This window comes from Oncorhynchus clarkii, chromosome 2, assembly GCF_045791955.1.
Source record: "Oncorhynchus clarkii lewisi isolate Uvic-CL-2024 chromosome 2, UVic_Ocla_1.0, whole genome shotgun sequence".
Taxonomy (NCBI): domain Eukaryota; kingdom Metazoa; phylum Chordata; class Actinopteri; order Salmoniformes; family Salmonidae; genus Oncorhynchus; species Oncorhynchus clarkii.
Window position 1 is genome coordinate 8,587,131 of NC_092148.1, and position 8,658 is coordinate 8,595,788.

An 8,658-nucleotide genomic window follows, 5' to 3' on the forward strand; every position below is an offset into this window, starting at 1 on the left:
GCAGCAGAATTAAAGCCAAATATGTATCCTACTATATATGGAGAAAAAAAATAGAAAAAAGGCACAGCACACCAACATCAAGACCTCAACTGTAAAGTATTGCGGAGGGAGCATCATGGTTTGGGGTTGCTTTGCTGCCTCAGGTCCTGGCTAGCTTGCTATCATCGACAGAAAAATGAATTCCCAGGTTTATCAAGACATTTTGCAGGAGAATGTTAGGCTCTCTCTTCACCAATTGAAGATCAACGGAAGTTGGGTAATGCAACAGGGCAACTACCCAAAACACAGAAGAAAATCAACAACAGAAAATTCGCCTTCTGGAGTGGCCCAGTCAGAGTCCTGACCTTTTTATTATGGAATGGTCTACCGTATCAAAGACTTTTGCCAAGTCAATAAAAATAGCAGCACAATATTGCTTAGAATCAAGGGCAATTGTGACATCATTGAGGACCTTTATGGTTGCAGGGACACATCCATAACGTTTTTTTTCACCTTTATTTAACCAGGTAGGCCAGTTGAGAACAAGTTCTCATTTACAACTGCGACCTGGCCAAGATAAAGCAAAGCAGTGCGACACAAACAACAACACAAAGTTCTCAATGGAATAAACAAACGCACAGTCAATAACACAATAGAACAAATCTATATACAGTGCGTGCAAATGAGGTAAGATTATGAAGGTAAGGCAACAAATAGTAATTGAAGAGGGAGTGGTTACAAAATTGATTGGACACACCTAGTAAGCAATACTATACACATTAAAAAGTGAAATACTGTAGCTATGTTGTCAAAAAAATAAAACTCCAAGCTAGAAGTATCAGAACACTTAGATATGACTGGGAGAAGTGTCAAGAATAAGAAAGCAATATATTCCATAGTACACTAGAACAAAGCAAACATGAACAACAACAGTCTAAAAATAGCTGAGGGCAATTGAGCAAAATGTCCACTAGATGACAGCAAATGGACCTATCACAAACCTGGATTTCTCACCCTTCCTGTAGGTTCGTGATAGGTTCATTTGCTGTCTTCTAGTGGACATTTTGCTCAATTGTCCTCAGCTATGTTTAGACTGTTGTTGGTCATGTTTGCTGTGTTATAGTGTTCTCCCTCTTCAAATTAGGGCTAATTGGAAAAGCTGTTCAATAGAGGACATTGTATTATTTCTTTGTACTTCCTGACGAAGGCCATGCAGCCGAAACGCGTCAGATTTGTAAAACTTTGTTTCTATTGAACATGCCATACAAATAAAGGCATTTTAATTAATTATATGAAGAGTGCCTTGGTCCTCCTTTCTTTTTGATGACCAATTCACCCCTTTTACAAAAGAGCACCTTCTGTCTACCAAAATGTACTATTGTGTAGCTTAGTAGTGCTTCCCTTCCTCCTCTTTCTACTCTACTCATCAAATTGGATGGTCTATCACAGTGCCATCTGTTTTGTCACCAAAGCCCCATATACTATCCACCACTGCGACCTGTATGCTCTCGTTGGCTGGCCCTCGCTTCATATTCGTCGCCAAACCCACTGGCTCCAGGTCATCTATAACTCTTTGCTAGGTAAAGCATCGCCTTATCTCAGCTCACTGGTCACCATAGCAGCACCCACCCGTAGCACACGCTCCAGCAGGTATATCTTTATTTTTGCTGAGTAGAGTGTTGGAGGCTCTTTTGTAAATGACATTGCCGAAATCAAGGATCGGTAGGATAGTAAGTTTTACAAGGGTATGTTTGGCAGCATGAGTGAAGGATGCTTTGTTGCGAAATAGGAAGCCGATTCAATATTTAATTTTTTATTGGAGATGCTTAATGTGAGTCTGGAAGGAGAGGTTACAGTCTAACCAGACACCTAGGTATTTGTAGTTGTCCACATATTTTAAGTCAGAACCGTCCAGAGTAGTGATGCTAGACGGGCGGGCAGGTGCGGGCAACGATCGGTTGAAGAGCATGCATTTAGTTTTACTTGCATTTAAAAGCAGTTGGAGGCCATGGAAGGAGAGTTGTATGGCATTGAAGCTCGTCTGGAAGTTAGTTAACACAGTGTCCAAAGAAGGGCCAGAAGTATACAGAATGGTGTCGTCTGCGTAGAGGTGGATCAGAGAATCACCAGCAGCAAGAGCGACATCATTGATGTATACAGAGAAAAGAGTTGGCCCAAGAATTGAACCCTGTGGCACCCCCATAGAGAATGCCAGAGGTCAGGACAACATGACCCACTGAACTCTGTCTGAGAAGTAGTTGGTGAACCAGGCGAGGCAGTCATTTGAGAAACTAAGGCTGTTGAGTCTGCCGATAAGAATATTGTGATTGACAGAGTCGAAAGCCTTGGCCAGATCAATGAATATGGCTGCACAGTATTGTCTTTTATCGATGGCGGTTATGATATTGTTTAGGACCTTGAGCGTGGCTGAGGTGCAACCATGACCAGCTCTGAAACCAGATTGCATAGCGGAGAAGGTAGGGTGGGATTCAAAATGGTTGGTGATCTGTTTGTTAACTTGGCTTTCGAAGATCTTAGAAAGGCGGGGTAGGATAGATATAGGTCTGTAACAGTTTGGGTCTAGAGTGTGTCCCCCTTTGAAGAGGGGGATGACCGCGGCAGCTTTCCAATCTTTGGGGATCTCAGACGATAAGAGAGGTTGAACCTTCTAGGAATAGGGGTTGCAACAATTGCGGCGGATAATTTTAGAAAGCGAGGGTCCAGATTGTCTAGCCCAGCTGATTTGTAGTGGTCCAGATTTTGCAATTCTTTCAGAACATCAGCTATCTGGATTTGGGTAAAGGAGAAATGGGGAGGCTTGGGCAAGTTGCTGTGGGGGGTGCAGGGCAGTTGACCGGGGTAGGAGTAGCCAGGTGGAAAGCATGGCCAGCCATAGAAAAATGCTTATTGAAATTGTCAATGATCGTGGATTTATCGGTGGTGACAGTGTTTCCTAGCCTCAGTGCAGTGGGCAGCTGGGAGGAGGTGCTCTTATTCTCCATGGACTTCACAGTGTCCCAGAACTTTTTGGAGTTTGTGCTACAGGATGCAAATTTCTGTTTGAAAAATGGCTTTTGCATTCCTAACTGCCTGTGTATATTGGTTCCTAACTTCTCTGAAAAGTTGCAGGGCTATTAGATGCTAATGCAGTACGCCACAGGATGTTTTTGTGCTGGTCAAGGGCAGTCAGGTCAGGCAGTCAGTGAACCAAGGACTATGTCTGTTCCTGGTTCTACATTTTTTAATGGGGCATGCTTATTTAAGAGGGTGAGGAAAACACTTTTAAAGAATAACCAGGCATCCTCTACTGACGGAATGAGGTCAATATCCTTCCAGGATACCCGGGCCAGGTCGATTAGAAAGGCCTGCTCGCTGAAGTGTTTTAGGGAAGATTTGACAGTGATGAGGGGTGGTTGTTTTACTGCAGACCCATTACGGTCACAGGCAATGAGGCAGTGATCGGTTGAAGACAGCAGAGGTGTATTTAGAGGGCAGGTTGGTCAGGATGATATCTATGAGGGTGCCCGTGTTTACGGATTTGGGGTTGTACCTGGTAGGTTCATTGATAATTTGTGTGAGATTGAGGGCATCTAGCTTAGATTGTAGGATGGCCAGGGTGTTAAGCATGTCCCAGTTTAGGTCACCTAACATTATGAGCTCTGAAGATAGATGGGGGGCAATCAATTCACATATGGTGTCCGTCCAGGGAACAGCTGGGGGCTGAAGGTGGTCTATAACAAGCGGCAATGGTTTGAGTTTGTTTTTACAGGGACAGTGCACATTAATCAACGTTTCAGTAAAAGTGCTGGTTTTAGCCAGCCGGCTAATTTTCAACCGCAGTCCCAGGGCAGGTTATTAAAAACAATTACAATATAGACAATCATTGAGCAGTGAGCACACGCAGAGCAACATAGGACAAGCAAGACATAACATACAGACAGAGCAACATAGGACAAGCAAGACGTAGCATACAGACAGAGCAACATAGAACAAAAAGCAGCAAGACAAAATTCATAAACGCAACAAACTGTTTCCACACCTCACAAGCTACAGACAACAGACCACATGGAAAGCGGCAATACACAGCTAGGGACCATGTTCACAAATCTGATTGACCTTTAGCCATGTCTTCATGCATTTTGTGAAAGTGTGATATGTGGTGCAGTTATGTGTGTCTGATGGCAGTGTATTCCAGACATGAGAAGCTCTCACAGAGAAAGCGGATTTACTAAAGGTGCTTTTCCTTAAGGGAACTATAGAGTCACCTCTCATGGCAGACCTTGTGGATCTGCTGCAATATGTTTGGGTTTTCTGTTTAACAAAAATACTGAGTGGAGGGGGAGCCAGGCCATTTAATGTCTTGTATTCAAGATCCGCGTTGGTGTATTGCACAAGATTTTCCCAACTCAGTAGCTCATGCTTTCTGAGGATGTAACAGTGATGATGGCTATTGGGCGTCCTATCAAGCACTTTGAGAGCCTGTTTGTAGACAGACTGAATAGGTTTTAATGTTGTACAGCAAGCTTGGGCCCAACTAGTCAAGCAGTATGTTAAGTGGGGGAGTATAATAGATTTGAAGTACAGTTTTGCTACCTCTGTAGTCAAACAATTTCGTATAAATCGGAAATTAGCTAGGTTGAATTTTGTTATCTGAAATACCTTTTTCACATGCTTTTTAAAAGAGAGGTTGGAATCAAGTATGATGCCAAGGTACTTAAAATCAGATACCACCTGGAGCTTCTCCCCTGACACATAGACATCTGGCTCTGTAGCATCTGTTGCCCTCTTTGTGAAGAACATGCAAACAGTTTTTTTCACATTGAGATGCAAACACGAGTCACTGAGCCACTTTGTAACCTGGATCATTACAGTAGTGAGTTCTTGTGCAGCTTGTTGTTTGCTCTTTGCATGCACATATATCACTGTATCATCTGCATACATTTGAACTTCAGACCCAGTACAGACAGAAGGCAGATCATTACTGTACAGGCTGAACAGGAGGGGCCCCAGTATTGACCCTTGGGGCACGCCCACATCATAGCTAAGAGTGGGCGACAGCTCATTGCTCACTCTGACACACTGAGTTCTGCCTTCAAGGTATGATTTCATCCAATCTCATGGTTAACAGTATCAAAAGCCTTCCTTAGGTCCAGAAACACAGCCCCAACAATGCCCCCTTTGTCCATCTTGGACTTCACATTTTCCAGAAGAAAGCAGTTGGCCGTTTCTGTGGAGTGTTTCGCTCTGAAGCCAAACTGCATGGAGTGTAATGTGAAGGGGCTTTTGTAGAGGTGGGCAATCAGTTGTTCTGCTACACACTTTTCAGCAACATTTGACACCACAGGTAGTATACTAATGGGCCCGTAGTTACTCACGTCAGCAGGGTCGCCCGATTTAAAGATGGCCGTTATTATGGCCGACTTCTATACCATTGGAAACACCCCCTGACCAATAGATGTGTTGGTGACCTTAGTAATGGGGCCAATGAGTGACTCTTTGTAGTTTTTGAGAAAGGTAGAGTCCAGCCAAAACACATATTTGGCTGTAGAGTTCTTTAGTGAGCTAATCACCTTGTTCACCTTGGACTCAGAAACCTCCCTTATGATGAAGACAGGTTGAGTGTCATTTACTAGCACTGAGCCCAAGAAACCAATTGAGGGGTTCTGTGTCAGTACCCGGACAGAGTCAATAAAGTAGGAATTGAAGGCTATTGCTATTTTGACTGCATCTTGTGTTAGATTGTTATTCACCATGATTTCTAGTCTTTTTGCAGTGTTACTATGGTCTTTCCCTGTTAACTTTTTTCAATTCTCCCAAATCAATTTATAATTTCCCTTTGCTTCACCAGTTATGTTAATAAAAAGTTTTGCCTTGGCCTGTCTGATTTCTTTAATCACCTTATTTCTCAACATGGTAAACCTACGTCTGTCATGCTATAATTTGGATCTTAGGGCTGTTTTTAAGAGCATAATCTTGTTCTTTCATCAATTTCCAGATTTCTCCATTTAGCCAAGGAAGAGTGCTCTTTTGGCCAGGTTTGGATTTGATTTTCTTTAGGAAACCATTTATTGTAGTCTGGATTGTGGATAGAAAAACCTGACTATCAGCTTCCACGTCTGTATAGGACAAGAGATCATTCCAGTTTATTCCCTTAATTGCATTTTCAAAATAGTTTAATTCACTCTTAGGTATTCTGAGTTGATCCGGCTTTCTAACAGTAGAGAGGTTAAACCTGCTCTTAGACAGCTTTCTGGCTATAAGTGTCAGATTATGATCAGATAGCCCAGTAACCATATTGAATGATTTAGTCACTCTCTCTGGTTTATTACTGGACACCAAATCAATCTGTGTTTTAGAGCAACAAGTCACCCTGGTTGGCCCTTTAACTAGCTGTGTAAGGTCAAAGATATTAGTGATCCGTTTGAGGGTTTTCCTACAAGACTTGTCTTCATAATTAATATTAAAATCTCCCATCAAGATGACCTCTTTCCCAAAATCACATTCCCTAAGCATGTTATTAAACTGATCAAAAACACACTTTTGGTGGAAGGTGGCCAATACATTCCAATAAGGGTAAAATACATTTGGGGAGACAGGTGAGAGACTTGTTTTTGGAAAGGTGAATTTTTAGAAGTAGAAGTTTGAATTGTTTTGGCACAGACCTGGATAGTATACCAGAACTCTGCAGGCTAACTCTGCCCCCTTTGGCAGTTCTATCTTGTCGGAAAATATTATAGTTAGGGATGGAAATTTCTGGATTTTTGGTGGCCTTGCTAAGCCAGGATAAAGACATGGCTAGGACATCCCGGTTGGCAGAGTGTGCTAAAGCAGTGAATTAAACAAACTTAGGGAGGAGGCTTCTAATGTTAACATGTATGAAACCAGAAGTCAACAAATGAGAGCGCCTGGGGAATGGGAGTGGAGCTATGCAGTGCAGGGCCTGGATTAACCTCTACATCACCAGAGGAACAGAGGAGGAGTAGGATAAGGGTACAGCTAAAGGCTATAAGAACTGGACGTCTAATGAATTCGGAACAGAGAGTTAAAGGAGCAGGTTTCTGGATGCGGAATAATAGATTCAAGGCATAATGTACAGACAAGGGTATGGTAGGATGTGAATACAGTGGAGGTAAACCTAGGCATTGACTGACAATGAGAGAGGTTTTGTCTCTAGAGACACCATTTAAACCAGGTGAGGTCACTGCATGTGTGGGAGATGGAACAAAAGGGCTAGCTAAGGCATATTGAGCAGGGCTGAAGGCTCTACAGTGAAATAAGACAATAATCACTAACCAAAACAGCAATGGATAAGGCATATTGACATTAGGGAGAGGCATGCGTAGCTGAGTGATCATCGGGACCAGTGAGTAGCTAGGCGAGCTGGAGACACGGCAATTCAGACAGCTAGCGGTCCAGGGCTAGCAGGATAGCAAAAGGGCCTTAGGGGGACATCGCGACGGAAGAGTCTGTTGCAGCCCCCTCGGACGGTTACGTCGGCAGACCAGTCGTGATGGATCGGCAGGGCTCTGTGTAGGCAGTAAAAGGGTCCAGGCCAATTGGCAAAATAGGTATTGTAGCCCAAGAAATGCTGATGGACCTCTTTAGCTAACAGTCTGATATGCTCTAGAGAGCTAGCCGGACGCGGCTAGCAGATGGGCCTTCAGGGGACGTCGCGACGGAGGAGCCTGTTGAAACCCCCTCGGGCGGATTATGTCGGTAGACCAGTTGTGATGGATCGGCGGGGCTCTGTGTCGGCAGTAAAAGGGGTCCAGGCCAATTGGCAAAATAGGCATTGTAGCCCAAGGAGTGGCTGATGGACCTCTTCAGATAGCCGGGAGATGGGCCTTGCATAAAGCTAGTTCCAGGCTAACTTGAGCCTGTTTCGGGACAGAGATGTTAGCCAGGAGTAGCCACTCGGATAGCAGCTAGCTAGCTGCGATGATCCAGGTGAAAAGGTTCAGAGCTTGCGGTAGGAATCCGGAGATGTGGAGAAAAAGCAGTCTGGTATGCTCTGGGTTGAATCGCGCTATGTAGACTGGCAGGAGTTGACCGGGCTATGGTTAGTTGATGAACGCTAGCAGTGGCTAACTGACTACTAGCTAGTAGCTAGTTAGCTGGTTAGCTTCTGTTGGGGGTTCCGGTTCTAAAGTATAGAAAATAGCAGATCCATACCACATTGGGTGAGGCGGGTTACAGGAGAGTATGTTGAAATTGAGGTTAAAAATGTACACAAAATATATACAAAGGAAAAAAAATATATATACAAGGGACACGACAAAACAAAGACGGCTGAACTGCTACGTCATCTTGGATATGATTGGCATGACCACAAGAGAGCAGTTTACACCAGACATCTTAAGAAAATTGCTGAACTGAAACAGTTTTGTAAAGAGGAATGCTCCAAAATTCCTCCTGACCGTTGTGCAGGTCTGATCTGCAACCACAGAAAACGTTTGGTTGCGGTTATTTCTGCCAAAGGAGGGTCAAACAGTTATTAAATCCAAGGGTTCACGTACTTTCCCCACCCTACACTGTGAATGTTTACATGGTGTGTTCAATAAATACACGAAAACATATAATTGTTTGTGTGTTATAGGTTTAAGCAGACCATGTTTGTCTATTGTTGTGACCTAGATTAAGATCAGATAACATTTTATGACCAATTTATGCAAAAATCCA